At 49.3% G+C, this 18,092-nt stretch overlaps 1 protein-coding gene across 2 annotated transcripts in view; it reads right to left on the reverse strand.

The window, feature by feature from the left end:
- The window catches only part of TEKT3 (tektin 3), an 84,014-nt gene that overhangs the window by 44,987 nt on the left and 20,935 nt on the right, over positions 1 to 18,092 (reverse strand). The window contains exon 1 of one of the 2 annotated variants that reach the window (XM_076353614.1): positions 10,600 to 10,658. The exons of the other annotated variant lie outside the window; for it this stretch is intronic. The gene's annotated coding sequence lies outside the window, so the exon portion shown is untranslated. Of the gene's footprint in view, positions 1 to 10,599; positions 10,659 to 18,092 lie in introns of those variants that run through there. 2 annotated transcript variants of the gene reach the window in all.

Genomic DNA, 18,092 nt, shown 5'->3' on the forward strand with positions numbered 1-18,092 from the left:
AAAGCCCTATGCAAAAGAAAGCATCGTACACTGGATTCTGCAAGCCTTTCCCATAACAATTAAAGCAAGCAATAACCTCCACTCCCCGGGGAACGATGTGACCTCTGCTCGCTCCCACTTGCCGAGCGAACGGCCCTCTCCAATCACACCGTTGTGCAGACAGGCAAAACACCACGACTGCTGTTACCTGGTTTCAAGGCCACCACTACAAGCCTGTCTCCTCCGACTCCTGCATCACCCAGGTTTTAGAGGCTCACCCTATCATTTCTGCATCATTACACTATCAGATCCTCCAGGGAGGAGAGCTTCTAGTGGAAGTGCTTACACACGTCCACGTGGCCCCACTGCAAACTGCCCGGCTTTTTGCAGCAGCACCTTTCCCTGCGCACCCCGCTTCGTCTAGACACTGGAGTATGTGCAAAGCATCCCTATTTATCCATTAGGGAGTGAATCAGCAAGTCTAGAGCCCTGCTCGCTGCGGATTAGCTCTCCATTGGAAAGGATAGCTCTTGTTATCGTCATTGTACTTTGCCATTAATCCGTCCGAAGGAGTCTGGCTAGCAGCCCAGAACGGCTGGGGTGGCCACAGAGAGTTTCTGTTCCCCGAGCATATTTTTCAGCTCCAACATGCTGAGCTCTCCACGGCCCTGCTAACAGCCTCAGCTAATAGCGGAGCCCACTTCCAGCTCGGATAGATCAATGGCAATTTAATTGCTAGAGCATCTTCCAGGAAATGTGCCGATAGATCCACGCATGGCTAGAAAGAAAACAGAGGAGTGACATGGTGAGCATCAGAGCTTGCCTTGGCTGTCACCCTGCTATAAAGGGCCCCAAATTCAGGTATGACCCCTTTGAGAAGAAATTCTCAGTCCAGGTCATTGCTAGCAGTGGTTGCTGCTGCCCGTGGCTGCCAGCAGCGTGCAGACCCACACGGTTCACCTCCTTGGTGTGGAGATGCAGAGAGATCCTGGTGCACACAGGCTCTGCTACTGTAGCCACGTACACAGGGCTGGCAGCTCCCCAGCAGAGTTTATACCATGTTTTGATGAATTTACTGAGCTCGTAGGGCAGGGCTGTAGATTGAGAGTGGCAGGATCTGTTCCCTTTAAAACCCGTGCCATGCCTTCAGAGAGCAACTTCTAAGAAGGGCCTGGATGTCTTGCTACCTCCACTGAATTTTGTGGGCAAGATCACCATTTACTCTTTTTAAAGCATTTCATAAACTCTGAGGTCCAACATAGTCAAACAACCAAGAAAGAGCAGCCTTGGGGGAAGACCATGAAGGGACAAAGCATCTTGCACAGAAGTAACATATGACGAGCTCTTTTCTGCTCTGCAGCACCAAGTGTAGGATGCAACGGCAGACAGGCACATGACTTATTTATAAACTCCCTGGTCTTCTGGCTGCCTTTAGCCAACATAATTTCTGTGGGTGGCTGGAATGCCATCTATCTACTGAGGCTGCTAAAAGGGAGCCCAGGATGCCAGCACCAAGGGGGGAAATCTTTTGACCACAGAAGAGCTTCAGCAGAGTGGCCTTCCACACACCCTACCAAAAGGCTGGTAGGTCCTCGTGTGAGGTCTGGGCACAACCACTCCCCCCGCCCCAAAGTAGGAGTCCTGCAAGAGTTGTCAACCCTGATGGCAAATCAAAAGACTTTTCCCAGCTGCTGCCTTTTGTGTCATCCTCCATCATGGCTTTGAGCATCTCACTGGCATTTAGGGAGTTGTGTTTGGAGAGCAACAGGTCTGATTCTGGCTCCTGATGACTGTAAAGAGTAATCTGTCATATATGCAGAGGACCACAGGCTAAAATATAATTGCCACCACTCTTCTTCCTGCAGGTGCAGCCCCCGCTAGCCCCTGGCATGCAGTCAGTGCAGTCAAGCAGAGAGCACAGAGGTGGATGGGGAGAGGTGGGACTGCAATTCCCCATGAGGGCAGCTGGTCCCACCTCTGCAGGCAAGGACTGAGTGATCTGATGGCCTCCTCCCTCTCCCCACTGGTGTTTTGAAGCTCCAAGCCCCATCAGCAGTTTAAGCTCCAGCCCCGCTGCAGCAGCTCCCCACTCCTGCACACTGCAGGGAGCAGAGGACTGGTACCTCCTCAGCCCACGGCAGTCCCACCAGCCCACCCCATCTCAGAGGATGCTACTGCATGGTACCAAATCAGTCTCTTCATCCCTAGCTTTGCCACTACACAGCAGAATCCATCTTCCTGGCTCCCAGCAGAGCAAGCGTTACATCTGCTGTGAAAGGAAAGGACTGTGGGATAGGCAGACCCTTCTGCAGCCCTGCCCTGGGCAGCCATTATGCACACTCCTCCAAACAAGGCTTGCCACAAATCTTCAGCTGAACCTGCTCACACATTATCCTAATCATCACTATTTAAAAAAAAGCAACAGTACTGGAGTGGGAGCTCTCCCCTAAGCAAGGACTGCAGTTCTGGAACAGGCTCACAGCCTGTGCTCCTTCAGCTCAACAGATAATCTGCATTTTTCTAGAGGAGGCATTACTTTTTTTTCAATGCTATTCTTCCTAAACAGATAATGCTGAGTCTCATACCAGCAGAGCTAAAGATCTAGGAGAAAGTCTAGCTTTCCTTCCCCAGGCTCATTGGGAAGAGATCTTTTATTTATCTATTTAAAAATTGAAAATCTGTGGTCAAAACCAAACCAAAATCAGTTTGTGGTTTTCAGATTTCTAACAAGAAACTGTAACACCCTTAAGAAAGCATCTACTGTGCATTAAGAAAACTTTAAAAAAGCATCTAAGTTTCATTTAGCCAGTAAGAAATTTCCATTACAAGAAAAGTGGAAAAATCCCTTGTTCAACCCAAATTGCACACCCAGAATTCCCACAGCCGGAGTAAGGTTGGACTCGAAGAAGCAGATGCCACCCACTGAAGGCAGGAACTAAAGGTGGCTATCCTTGGGGTTCTGTGAGAACAAGGCGTAGGGATTCGCCCTTACATTTGAGCCAGGGAAATCTCATCCAGCCTTTAAGCTTTGCTCCTGTCCTCGCTGTGCTAACAGGCAGCTCAGCTGAAAGATGGAGATAGGGAGGACGGGGAGAGAGAAGAAACAGAAGAATGATCAGCCTGGACAGACTGAATTGCAGCATTTGGGCTCTCCTTCCCACGATCCCCACTCCATGCTATGATATCCAGACGAGCCTTGAACCCGAATACAAGCAGGAACACAGCAAAACCTCTGTAGAAGTGTTGGTTTCAGTGGAGTGGATGGGTTTTGGGGGCGGAACTGCATTTCCAAGCTACCCCTCAGTACCCACAGGCTGCAAATAACATCTGTGACCCACCCAGACAGTTTTCCTGCACCCAGAGCTTACAGCTCGATGCAGAGCTCAGGCCCGAGAAGTTCAGGAAATCCGAACAGGGCTGGTGTACTAAACCTTTCCAGACTTTGTATCTGCAGGGGAGGAATCAAAATGCCATTGCTGATGCAGCGAAGGCGCTCGCTGCTAGGGCAGGGATGCACGAGCGAGGAAGGCAGCACCGACCTCAGAGCTTGCAACAAGCCTGCAGGCGCCGCGTGGGAAACCTGATGAGCTGGCACATAACTAGGCAGCGTGAGACAAGCCATAGGAATGGAGTTTATTGTTCCTCTCAAGCAGCTTGGAGAGCAGGCCAGGGATCAGACCAAGGCTTGATGAAAAATAGTTTGAGGCGAGATCGAGATCTCTGGCAACGTTTTGGAGGCACACCCTCGGAGCCACGTGTCACAGCAAGCACAGAGTATGCCAGGCTTTCAGCCCGTTGCTCATCAGGGTTATTTTTCCTGCCTTTAAGGCTCTAAGGTGCAAGAGTTAAAACCCCCTAGATCCTAGGAGCCTGATCCTGCAAGGCACTGAATACCATCCACCTGCAGAGACTCCCATGGCATCTAGACATTATCAGCCCCACCTTTCTGCTCACACATCTTTTTTCATATCACAAAGACCTGGGAGTTTCACTCCCACAGAAGTCAGCATTAACTCTCCACCAAGCTGCTATTCAAAGTATAACAGATCCATAAACGCAAACATATAAACTCCAGCCACTCTGGTGAGCATCACACGATGAAGCCCTTCAGGGCACCATCTCCCTGCAGTTCAGATTGCCAAGTGCAATGAAAAGCGTTGCCAAAAATAACCAGTGCTTCTTGCAGAGTGGCAGCAGGACAGTCTTCGTGGAAAAAAAAAAAACCACCACCAGTTTTTGAAGAGCCAGCACTGGCCTCTGAAAGCCTCTTCAGCTGCCACGTACATCTGACCTTCCATTCCTGCTGAAACAGTGGAGAAAATAGTAGCTAGAAAGCTTTAACAGCACATGATGTGAACCAAGACCCAAGACTCCTTGCAAGCGAGGTCACCGCCTTGAGAGGTGGTTCTGGTAGCATTGCTGTGAAGAAGTCTCAAAGCACTTTAAGCTGTGTGTTAAAGGCCATTATCCAAATTCCATAGATGGGGAAATGGCGGTAAATGAAATGCAGTGATTTGGACCTTTGGCACGCAGCAATGAGTGACCTGATAAAATGATCCTGATAACCATCCTCATTATGCTTCAGAGTTAATCACAAAATTGTGGCTCAGACTCCCGTGTGCTGCATCCACACCCTGGAGATGAGCCAGGACAGCTTGCTACAAGGGGATCCAGCCCCCAAGCACCTCGAGATCTTTGCGGGTGCTTCACGCCTAGACTGGAAAACGCTTCCAGCACTGTGTTATGGAATGGGGAGACGGAGGCTCCCACTGCAAGGAGGTCAAAGCTGCCTAGATCAGTCCTGAGCCTGAGAGCACAAGGGTCTGAGGGGTAACGTGCTGGCCGAGCACTGCGTTGCAATTGGTAGCGGATTCACAAAGAGAGCTTGTGTTTATGCACCGAGCTATAAATACTCCTTTTCAAAAAGGCATAACTGGAAAAATGTCTAAATGTCTATTTTTGCCTCCTCTGCTTCACCCACTCGAAACATTGACATCATACCAAGCTCCTACTGAGACAGAGTCATTCCTGAGACCCGGAGCAGCACAACTGCACCCAGCAGCATAAATGCTAGGTGCAGGGGAAAAAAAAAAAAGCATCTTTGTGGCCTGGGAGAACAGACAGAGCAGCGCTTGGGGAGGGGGAATTCTTGCATGAAAATGGCAGGTTTTCCACTGCTCTTTGATTCTAATAAGAATGACTGAGCAAAGCGCAAGTCCAGGCTGTCACAGCTTTGCCCTAGGCTCACCTGAGGTCTGATACTACTCCAAGAGGCTTCCAGGTACCCAGGTTCAGTGTTCCCAGCCAAATAGCAAGCAGTTCTCACCAGTCTCCCCCTCAGTTTCATATAACCCCACAGAACCCACCCCAAGCTGCCTCTAAGGAAAGAAATCCACATCCCAGTGAAAATAAGGCAGTTTGCAGCAGGCTGTGACACCCGTGGCACTCGCCACAGGCTTCATGAAGAGCTGCAAAAGGATCAGAGAGCAGCAGGCACCGACAGCTCCATCACCTTGGCATCTGCTGCATCTCCCCTCCACCTGCGCAGGATGGTGAGGACAGGTTGAGCACTGCTGGCAGTGTTTGGCACGAGCCAGGAACCAGTAACTGTAATTGCTGGCAGCAGCTCAGCTCCTCCAGGGCTCAAACACGAGCACTTGCAGAGGGTAACAGCAGCAAGCGCTTCCCCGCCTGGAGCTGCTGCTGTCACAGGCGGCTGCGTGATGACAGATGAGTCAAGTGGTGAATGCAGACACAAAATTGTTGAGAAACACTATTTCGGAAACACCTTGGTGTTAGCTGGGCGACTCTTCCCTCTGTTCACGACCAACTAATTTCTCCCTGCTGTGCTCATGACCATGGTAAAGCACTCTGAGATGAAAGGTCCTCAGTGACAAATCCTCCAACAAAAAGATCCACTTGTGAGGTTACAATACTGGGCTAGAGGCCCACACCACAGACCTGATCTAGGGACTAGACCGCAGCATCCTCCCAGCATCAACACCACGTGCTGCTGAGGGTTTGTCACCTTTGTGCCACGCTGTCAGATCCATGTGCCTTTCAGCAGGGCAGGTGTCTCATCCAGAGACACTTTTCTAAACATATAGCAACACGTTGGTGACATGCTCAGGGGAACGGCTCTGGAGCACAGTAACTGCCCCCAAACCCTCAGCAGTTTTGCATCCAGTCAATCCATCAGCCAAGTCCCAAAGCAATACTAAGACCTTGAGGTCCCCCAAGCCACGATGGCCACCATTCTCCCCAGCCTTCTCGTCCCACTCTTGGGTGCTGGCATATATATGACCACACACTCCTGCAGGAAATCAATTTGTATTTTGCTTAAATAAGGCAGTCAGCACCTGGCTTATATCTACTTAATGACCTGAGCATCTGGTTTCAATACAGCAGGCGAGGAGCAACCACAGCATAATAAAAGTCATTTAGAGCTGCAATTAACTCTGGGCCTCCAGTTGTATATTATAACCACAAAAGTAGGTGCTGCTACATCTGTTGACAGATGCAGGGGGGTCAATTCCACACACCCCCCAAGATACACCCTACATCTCCTCCCATCCTCAGATCCCCGATGTTCCCCTGTGCCACATCCAACCTTATGCCGCTGCCCTGCTCTAGCACATTGCACGCGGGCAGGGATCCCTGCAGCTGTGCCTGCACCACGCAGCAAACTTTTTCCTATCCAACCCTCTGGCACCAGGCTACAGACCAAGGGCAGGGCCCAGGACACCGTTACTTTACGGGTTTCAGCCTCACGAAAGGCACATCTGGAGTACAGAGCTCACCAACGTGACGAGCCCTCTTGGCATCCCCAATGCCACCTACACCCTTCTCCGCTGCACCCCGGGCTCGCTGACGCCATGCGTTGCTGTGCCTTGGGGCTCCAAAGTAATAGTGATTGATTTCAACTGGAGCTGAACAGAGCCCTCGAAGTATTTTATTAATGCTAGTGGGCAGTACAAGCTGAAACACAATTACCATTCTGCGAATTTGCAGCTCTGGAGAGGTCCCTTTTATCCTCAGTGACAACAACAGAAAAGTCAGATTTCCCATGAAATGAAGCTACTGAAAAATTCATTTTAAGAATTACCAAAGTCAGCATGTTTGGTTTTTGGTTTTTTCCTTTTGTTTCCCCCCCCAACCCCCCTTTTTTTTTTCCCCCCCTACAAGTGCTTTTTGCAACACTTGGTTTTGCCTGTTTCCATTTTACTCTAATTCATTATGGAGAAGCAGCACTTCAACCTTCTCTAAAGACATTATGAATTTTCAACTATTTTTAATGATAAAAATCATTCGATTCCTTGAAACTTTTACACCTCTGGCCATTTTGCCACAGAAAGCTCTACTGCCAGAACATTTTCAAGGCAGCTTTAACGTGCCCGAACTCCAACGCACGTGCACAATCCAATCCAACTACATACTACAGTCCCTGCTGCAGAGCTAGAGAAACCGAGACAAAAGAACAGCTAATGTATCCAGTGAGGAAGAGAGGAGAGCAAAGAGCAGCCCACAACGCCTCCACTGGTCCTCGACCTGACCACGGGACAGGGTTCCCCACCTGGAAAGACGCTGTTGCAGGGATGCCCTGGGACGCCTTCCCCCAGTGAACTCTTAACACGTTTGAGCACATGTGCAAACACTTGCACACGCAAAAGAAAAACAAAAATGTTTTCTCAGTCACCTCAGCTACCATTTCTGGCGCTCTAGGGATGATTTCAACCCTTTTTCTGTACCATTTCTCACCACAGAACTGCCTATAAATAACTCTGGTCTTTCACCTGCAGAAAGAGAAGGCCATTCCCCGAGGGAGGAGGTGTAATAGCGAAAATGGTTTAACACAGAGGTACGAACAAGATCCCAGCCATGGTAGAGCCCCTGTGCAGCCAGAAGGAAGGTGGGTGTTCTCCTTCTCACCATCCCCGAGCTGTGCAAGCGCATACAATTCACACCTGCTTCAGCATCCTCTGCACAGGCAGAGGTAGCCTACAGCAAACCTAGGGAGAAACCCGTGCCTTACCCCCGCTTCACTGGGAATATGTGATTGCAGAGCAAACCAGTAACCACGAGAAGCTCGGACAGTGGTTCACAGCACATCTTACACCTCTTCCACTTGCTTCAGTACTCCCACGCGACACTGTCCTAGTGCAACCACATACATAGATGCTATTAAATAGAAGCCATCACCACCCCCCCCTTACAGATGGTGCCCCACGCAGCCACCCCGCAGAGGAGGCTGGATGCCAAGGGGGTGCAGGGGGACAGTGCCCACAGCCCCCCCCAGCCACGATCAGGACACAGCCCCAGCTGGCGCTCCCAACTATTTCTGTAGTCATCGCATCAGCAAGGAGGTAAGCACACAACACCACCGCGTCCCTTCTCCGGGATCCCTCGCAACAAACAGAAAAGTCAGAGGGAAGAGCTGGAAACTAAGGTTCATTTATTTCTTCCCAGTTCCGTGGCTTGTGACCAAAGCCGCGGGTTGGCAGGCGAGACGCACCGCTGAACACAGGGCTTGTGATGTGCTGTGTCTGTGCGTGCGCAGGCACGAGGGGTGTGAGTAACCCGCGGCTCGAAATAGGGCAGGGAACAAGTTTATTTATACATCCATAGAAAGCGGTAATTTCTCTTTGTTGCATTTTCTAATTCTTTACATTTTTTTTTTTCCCTGCAGAGGCCCAACACTGTTTCCCAAAGCATTCAGCTGACGAGTGGCGCTGGCCCCATCTCAGCCAAAAATCTCATGAGCTGACAGCAGCAGTTGGGAACAGCGCACTAGACGCAGCAGCAAATACTCCTGGATTATTAGATAAGTTGTTTATAACTTTAGCAAAGTTTTCCAGGGCAAATGGCTTCCTCAAGCAAATTTAATTTTGATGGAAAAAAATTTTGGCAATATTTTTCCACCATCACAAGGAAAATACTGTTTCCAATGCATTAAATGTTGAAATGATCTGACACAATTTCAGTCCCTGCAGAAGTGGAATCTGAAATTAGAAGGGATCACCCCTGCGGGAGAGGGTGTCTTGCTGTCTTCATGACAAAAACTCCCAACCATATTTGCCAGAGTTAGAAACTCCAGAGAAATGTGAGGGCACATATCCCCAGCAGAGCCCTACCAGCAGGCGAGCACACTGGGGGTACCAGCACACACGGCTAGACTGGGCGCCCGCCGTCCCACCTCTCCAGAGCCTCCTGCTCCCTTTTAGATGCTCTCCTAAAAGAGAGGTGCTCATGATGGAGAAGCCACCTCTCAGGTATGCAGGCTGGTATAGTTTTTAATTGAGTAGTCACTCAGCATTTTGCCCAATTTGAACCCTGCCTTGCTCGATGCACAGCACGGACCTTTTATAACAGAGATGGACACACCGTCAGAGGTGCCTGCAGGCTCCATTGCACAAGTTGGGAGGTCTGAATGAAGGAAGGTGGCCATAGACAGTCCTAGAAAACTGGATTCTACCTTTGTAGCCAAATAATGAGGTGATGCCTTTGCAAATGGTTTCAATCCTCAGCACCTAGGGTCTGAGCTGGCATGCACCAGCAGCTGGAGACCCTAAGTACATGCTTTCCTGTATCACATAAGGCTAAGGACTTGCAAAAAAAATCACATCCCCCCCAGCAGTTTTGACCTTAGCACCTCTGCTATCTGTAAAAGTGAAAAATAGCAACTCATCTACCAGCTGACTGTTCAGCTTTGCTGCACTGCTTTTAATTATGTACGTGATGCTTTCATGCACACAAGTCAGATATATACATACGCAGAGTCCAGTAAATGCAACTTGAACAGACCTCACAATCCAAGGACAGACAAGCCAGGGGAAAAGGGATAAAAGTGCAAGGAAATGCTCGTTGTGAACTCCTCTCCCTTTCAGTCCATGCCCCTTCAGCAACATATGGCTTCAAGGAGAGGGGACAGTGATTCTCAGCGCACTTTTCCTCCAGTCACCCAACATCTCAAGTGGATGCAGAGGCACAGAGAGTCCCCAGAGGCCATTACCCTCAGCCAAATCCCTGCGACAGCCGCTGGCACTCAGCACCAACGCCAGCGGGGTCACAAGATGCAGGAGAGCAGAGAACTGGGCCCTGTGTGTGTGTGCCGGGCTGCGTGGGCGTGCAGGCATCCGCATCTCCATGCCGTGCCTCTGCACTGCACCCTTTGTGGGGCGTTTCAAAGCAGCAAACAGCTAGCAACGCATGTGAAGCAAGTTCAAGAGGAAGAGGTTATGGTTTTCTCCAGACCTGAGAGCAGACAAACGCAAAATGCAGCACCACCACCTTCTGTGGTTGTCCGCTTTCATTCAAATGGGGCTTTTAGGAAAAGAGTCAAAAAGTTAAATGCTATTTGCATTTGTAGTTTAATGCATTCTGGAAAACACTTGAGAGCACCTTTTTTCTTTGTTTCTAGCTGTGGACAAATCATTTCTTCTTGCTGGAATGTGCCAGGGAACTATATGGTAGCACATGCAAGGGAGGTTTTCTTGCAAAAATAACCCTATTGCAAACACTTGGTGATGGCAAACTCCTCTCAGCCACGGACATTCCTACAGAGTCCTTCCCAGTCCTGGGGGTGCTGCCACCACTGCTCAGCTTTGACAGCACTTGAGTTACCTCCTCAAAACCAGCTTCTTGAGGCTCTCTGTTTGGCTCTGTCTCTGCTGGGCGGTTGGATGCAGCCTTCCTCCGCTCATCCTGCTCAACGAGCATCTTGACCACGGGGGCTGTGTGAGTGGTGTAGGCAGGCTGTGGGCGGTGGCACTGGATGAGGTGGCCGGGCAGACCCATGGTGGCTGAGGGCAGGGCGTACTCTGGAACCCAAGAAACAGACACCGTGAGAACACAGCCAGTTACCTCCTGGCTTCTTCCCTCTCTGGGAAGGGTTAGAAAGGAGGATGACTTCGGTGACACCAAGGATGCTCTTTGGAGCCAAGGACCATGGCTGGGATCAGTGATGGCTTTGCTATGGCCATGGAGGGCCAGGCAGCGCTAAGGGACAGCAGTGCCATACCAGGTAGCTACTCAGCATCAAGATTCAAATAACCCATGCAAGAAATACAGATGACGTCCATCACTTCTAGCCTTTGTGCCTTTATTTCTATACTTGAGCACAGGATGTGATTGCACTGACCAAGGAGGAGCTGCAGAAGGTCAGTATTACACCAAGAAGCACAGTGGGAAAGAAAAAAGGGGAAAAAAAAAAGTCAGCAGTTCTCATTTCTGCAGCACTGACCAATGGCCAAGATAGCACACAGCAGGACAAGACCACACGGAAGATCTTTCCAGTCTCAGCTTTCTGCCCAAAACCCATTAATCACTCAGAGTCTTGCACCTCAAAGCAAGGCACAAAGTTGGTAGAAGTGGCTGGAGGGATTAGACTGAACCTCCTTGGGAAGATGTCTGTCCAAGGGAAACTTCAAAGCAGAAAATCCAAGGGAAAAAAAAATCATGCCAAAAAGGAAGATGCATTCAAATAGATCTTGGAAAAAAATTAGATCATCAGTATTAGTATTTGTAGATACAAGACTTTTTATAAAGCCAGCGTGTTTTCACTTAGATGTCATTAGTCTTTTAAAAGTTATCTAGCACAAAAGCAGAGTGTTCTGACTCAAATATTTTACTTTTCACTAACTTTGCCTAGTACAACAGTTAATGTAATTATGACTAGATAGTCAAAGTAGTAAAAAGCAATCTTGCTTAGCACAAACAGCTAGGATAAGATGGTAGGAAAGTCCTGCTGATAAAGGCTCCCCTGAAGGTCCATCGCTGTCAAAGGGACAAACTTCCATGCTACAGCATGTTTAAAACTGGTCTGTAGCAAGCTCTGAACAGCAGCCTGCAGGTAAGGAGGGAAGGAAGAACAGAGAGATGGAACAACCATCCTGCAACCAGGCTTTCACTTAAGATATCCATACTTAGGGTCTGAGAGTCCTGCACACGTGGTGGACACAGCAGTCCTAAGGAGAGGAGGTGGTGACTCAGTTGCCCTCAAAACAGGCAAGGAAAAGAAGCAGCTGCTGTGGAGGGCAGAGGCAGAACACGGTCCTATTAAAGAGCAAGGCTATTTGGTTTACGGATGCGGAAAGCTTGATCCACAAAATGATGCTAAATCTTATTCCTTAGATGCTTTATGAACCATTTTACACATGAAGGCCAATAAATACCTGTCACCTCCATAGCCCTGTTCACCAGATGTCCCTGGAGGTCACCCCTCCCCAAGCTCAGCCAAGCCAGGAGCACAGAGGAGGTCGGAGGCAAGCTGTTTCAGGTGGGATTTACAAACCTGGCCACACCACAAACACCTCCCTGCTCCTAAATCAGTCAGGTGTAGATGGCAAGCCTGCTCCTTACCTCTCATTGTGCACTATTTTCTTTTCTTTCCCAAAGTGGGAATAATTCTGCCTCTTTTCTCCTCCTCTCTCCTGCAGAGGGTCAGTTCTTTGTGACCAAGCTATGATGCGTATCAGGGAAACGCCCTGAAGAAAAACACACTGGGGTTTGTTAGGGCTCTGACATTCAGCTGCAATACCCACGGTCCTCATCAGAAAAGCATGCCAGCTTTGGGTGTTCAGAGCTGGGGACGTGCAGGGACAGAGCCACGTATTTCTCCCAAGGTCCCACCACGAGCTCCTGGTGGAAGTTAAGAACAAAGAGTTTGGAGCTCTGAGTTAGAGTTTTAAATGAGAGCATTTAAAGAAACATGCTGCTTCAGATTATCTTCTGCTAAAGTTGTAGGGACAGAAGGAGGGAGGAAAAAGTGCATTTTCAGTGGCTTCTGCACCGAGCCACATCCCGCAGACTCTCAAGCCCAGGAACCTGCACCACAGCCACCGCTCCTGCAGCCTCTGTCCGTGCCATGGCTGGTGCCAGATGGGCTCCGGGTGTGCAAAGCATCAGGAATTTGCTTTTATGTAAGCTGCGCTCGCGCTGCAGGAACATTGCCGGCACTGAGCTCTGTGCTCCCCCTGCCCGGCCCCCTCTGCACTCCCGGCTATAACCCAGCACTCCTGCTAACGCCCGCTGACAATAACTGTCTTTCATTGCATCCCAAGAGTGGGTGTTGGGGCTCTGCTCGCTTCCCCTGCATGAACCATGCTCTCCAGAAACAGCCAACCGCCCTCCCTGTGAGGGAGACGTCAGCAGATCCAGCCAGGACAACCCCATGAAGCACGAGCTGACGGCCCAGCAGCAGGGTAGCAGCTTATGGGGATGATCAGCCAACAGACAGCCCAGGCTCTTCCCAATGTTTCTATTTATAAACAGCCTGACAGGTTTTCAGAAAAAGTTTCCATACCAAAAAAGTTTCACTGCAATTACATTGCTGTAAAGTCACGCCATTCCATACCTATGCTATACACACTCAGCTTTACGATCGGGGAAAAGTCAAACCAAAAAAAGTCTTGTTTTAAATTATGAGCTTTCAGACAGTGGCACGCTCTGTGCTTAAACAAAATGTTTATTTTGACAAGCTGAGATAGTCTATGTCTCTTCAAATGCCTGTTCTGACTCACTATTTGGAGTTTTTAACCCCTGTTACAGAAGCGTTTTACAATTTAGCTCATCAGGCTAATGCGCAGCAAAAACCAAGAGGGTTAAAAAAAATTTCTTAAAGGACAATTCAACTATTGTCCAAGTGTTTCTAATGACTAGGGAATTCTGGCTCAGCCCATCCTCCGGAGAGCCGGGGTGGACAGCGGGGGACCCCCAGCCTCGGCAGAAGGAAGCAGCACACCAGGAGCTGCTCTGAGCAGCAACCGCAGAGGACACATCGGCATATGTACAAGCTAAAGGGCTGCAGCCCGGTGGATAAAACAGCAGGATCAGGCACCAAACACCACTAATGAGGCACAAAAAGAGCTGATCTGGAGCCCTTTTCCCCACTTCTATAGGCTGTAGCTCAGGTTTTTGTAAGATGAATAAACACACCAAGTGAAACCTGGGCACCCAGCCACCGCACGGGGCTGAGTTGTAAATTTAATTCAGCAGTAACAAAGCCCGTGGAAAGAAACCCGTGCACCCCAGAGGTATGGCAAAACCTCACTGCCTGTTCCCGGGCCAGACCGAAAAACTGCAAGGTGGGTGCCAGAGGGTCGGGGAGGGTGACAGCGAGGGCCACAGCCAAACCAGCAGCACCAGATCCTAACAAAGCAAACACAAGCTTAACACAGGTGAGGCCCGTGCTGTAAGGAGATGGTTAGCTGTTTCTGCATGTAGCCATGAAACAAGATGTGCTGCATGTTTTGCAGAGCAAACAAAAAGATCCAGCTGAGTCCCTTGCCCAAACAATCAATTGTGCAATGAAAAGGCAAGGAATGAGCACGGGGTGGTGAAACAGGGAAGGACAAGGGTTACGGTGCTGAGATGTGGCTCCAGCCCACACCTCACTTGCACGCCTGGTGTTTTCGTTGGAACATTTACCTTTGCTGCACCAAGCCAGATGTTCCCAGCTCAAAGAGTTTCTGCTGTGAAAAGGCTAGCTAAGCTCACGAGTTCAGAGCAGGAGGACATGTGCATGCACTAGGCATGTCTCCCAATAATTTCAGTGTTTGCACAGTATTATTTTGATCCTAGATAAATACTGCTGCTTATGTGATATTTGTGTAGGCTGGGGTTTCAAAAGGGCCTTGGGCTCGGCTGTGTTGCTTAATTGCTACAGCATCATCTCACAGGACAACAAAATAGAAGGGTTTTAGAATTTCCTAAATGGTAAGAAAAAAAAAACCAGTGATAGACAGGAACCCCAGTTTGGATATTTGATGAGGTGAGAACATTTGGTGGCAGGATAAAGTCTGGATACCCACCAGGTGAATTTTCCTGTGTAGCTGGGGGTGCTTGGGTGGAAAAAACCTCAAATAAGGCCACAAGATCTGCCTTCCAATTTGCCCATGTTGGAGTGCTGAGGCAGAGGCTGATGCAAATCCCAGACATTTCTCCTCTGACCTTATCTCTAGCCCTTCCCAAACCAGCAGGGACTAGAGAAACCCCAGGGAGAGAAGACAAACATCCCCCTGACCACAGAGCCTGGATCCATCAGCTTTTCCTGCATTACATACCTGTGGAAGCCACCACAGAAGTGACTCCTTCACACCAAGTTCACACCGACAGCACGACAGGAGACAGCCAGATGCCACAACAGCACTGGGAGCTGAAGATGGGAATGCAAAGCACTGGAGAGAAGATACCAAGGGAAAGCCTGGAGTTAACAACTCAGCAAAATGAGATGGGATCATCAGCCACCATTTGTTGTTTACAGCTTGCGCTTGGCTACTGGCCTGGAAGTGATTTCAGAGCCCAGGGAGAAAAGGCTCTGCAACATCCCCAGGAATCCTCTAAGCGTATCAGCTCCTTTGCTTCATAAGCACCTGCTAGTGAGACCTGTCTCCAGGATTGTCCTGGTAAAGGCTTTCCAGAGCAGAAGTGGGTCGACTTTCCTCCCACTGCAGTGACAGAATTATTGCCTGCCATTGCCTCTGCAAACCCTGCCTGGGGTTTATCTGAAACTGTCCGCACTGAAATATCTGCTCACAAACCACTCCAATGGGAAGTGCTCCAACACACTCCTCTCCCATCACGACGCCAGCTCAGGATCTCACTGGCATGCATCGGGGAGCACCACGCTGGGATTTCCACATTCCCTCCAGACTGCGGTTTCCAGTGACAAACCTGACCCTAACACAGCGTACCCTGATAACAGAGACCAGCTCAGCATCAGGTCTGGCCTGCCACGCACCACATCTTCCCAGCCCATTGTCACAAGCCATCAGCCCAGCTGCACGGCCACCTGCAGACTAACCACTGGAAAACATGGTTCCACATGGAAAGTACAACCACCAGCCTGAGTACAACCACCTGCTTGGCTGCTCCCTGCAGCCATGAGTGCCAGGGCTTCCCCCCACCAAAACCACACATTCCCCTTCCATCTCTGCTTCCACCTTGTGTTCTTCACCATCTGCTCTTGCTGTCCATCCTTGGCAGAAGGTGCACTGTGAGGAGCGGCGATCAGGTTGTGCAAGGCTCTCCATCCACATCCCATCCTGTGCTTTTGTTGAGTCTCAAACTCAGTACACGCCTGAATTCACTTATGCCCTTCCCTAGGATAAGCAGCCAATGCCAAATATAAAGACAGAACCTGACTGAAGTAGTAAGATCAGAAAACAGCTAAAAACAACAGTTACAAGACCAAGGGTATCAGGGCACCTCACCTGCTCAGGTGCAACTATAAAGCCAGCTCAGTATTGCCTTTCATTTGGGACAGCTGAGAGCACCTGAGATGAGAGCCAGGCCCCTACAGCACACACACACATTTCTGAAAAATTCAGTTTTGCAGTGTTGAACTTCATGCGCCTTTGCTGAAAGTGCCAGCCCTGGAATATAAGACCAAAAAAATCTCCCACCTGGAAGCTTTCCAAAGAGGGCCTTGAAGGATGTAATATCTAGAATGGGACTATAAAAACACCCTGTGTTAGCTTAACTTTTTCCTCCTGAAATAAAATTCATCCAACCCAAAAATTCCCCATTGACTTCAGTGGGAGTGAGTGTTTTTGAAAACCTCATCCACAAAAGCAGCATTGATCAAATTTGATTTTTTTTTTTTTTTACTGTCATCAATGGAACAGTATCTAAACAGAATAATTCAGGAGACTGACTGAAGTCTCCTGAGCAATGGGCAACCCTCCAGCAGCGCCCACCCAGCCTGGCCGGCAGCAGCAGCCTGTGACCAGCTATGCAGCACAAGGGTCTCCGTTTTGCTCGTGGGGTAGACTGCGCTGAGCGGCTAGCTCCCTTTAGGATGGGGGCCAAGAAGCACATCTACTGTTTGAGGCAAGTAAAGACCTGGCATCCTCTATAACAGGCAAGGTGAACCCCTTGCTTGCAAGGCAAACGCAGCTTCAGATCAGATTGCAGCTTCCCAACTTCGTACCTGACCAGACTTTCATCTTAATGTCAAGTGGAGTTTATTTGAGGACAGCCTTAGGTTCAAGACAGATGTATATACAGTGTGTGTTTTATGAGGATGCTGATTTTACACTTGTGACCATTCTTCCTGGAAATTTATTGTCTGGCAGACCTCTGCAAACCCCTCAATATTAAAATCTCTCCAACCTGCTCTGGAGAGTCAGCTCCAGGCCACTTCACAGAGATACTCCAGTCCTAATCTTTGGAAATCCTCTTAAGCTTTACCAGCATCTGGGAGTTTAAGATCCAGATACCTGTTTCCATTCTTCTCCTCAACAGAAGGACCCAGGCCCTGAGCGCCCATGTGCCACGTACATAGGGTCATGGCTGCAGCTGTTTTTCACATCCTTCAAGTTACTGCAGAGAGAATCCACTGCAGTGTCCTCCAGACCCTCTGGGTCAACTTGTGACCAAGTATGAAAGCCAAGAGGCCTCTCTGGGCTCCGGTCTGGTTGGGAGCTGCCATAGTTCAACACCAGAACACAGGATGGTAGAGGAGGACAGTTTCTCGTACCTTTCCCACAGCCACACAAGGCCTCACCACCTTCACCCACAAGCATCACAGAGAAGCAGAATTTCTGAGATGCATCCTAGCATTTGCAAATACATTCAGTCCAGAAATCAAATTAAAAAAAGCCTCCTTTGTACACAAGAAGTTGCCACCTCTATCCAGCTTTGCTGGATCAGCAGCAGCCAGACCAGAGCCATGGACCCACTCAAGTCACTTCCCGCTGGTTTGGCAGCGCGAGCCTCCAGCCAGCTCAGTCTAACCAGGCTATTAAATCAGATTCAGGTTGTTTGGATACCAGAGCAGCGCCCTTCAGAGTGGGGTTTAAAAAGACCCCTTCCTCAAACAATGATCCTTTTGAGACACTGAATGGAAACTGCAGTACCAGAACTTCAGCATAGAAGTCACCAACAAGAGCTAGGATTCCTATGAGAATGGGGACATGTGTGGCCAACTTTAAATCCAAATCAAATGCTTCTGAGCTTCAAGACATTGACAGTCAAAGGTCCAAATTCTTCTCTCACTGTATCCAAAAAAGCAGCACCAAAGCCAGGCGCTTCCACAGGCAAAAAGGGAGACTGTTCACGAACAGACACACAGAAGTAACATCATGCAGCGAACACAGCTTTTCTTTATTAACCAG

This window comes from Aptenodytes patagonicus, chromosome 16 (assembly GCF_965638725.1).
Source record: "Aptenodytes patagonicus chromosome 16, bAptPat1.pri.cur, whole genome shotgun sequence".
Taxonomy (NCBI): Eukaryota; Metazoa; Chordata; class Aves; order Sphenisciformes; family Spheniscidae; genus Aptenodytes; species Aptenodytes patagonicus.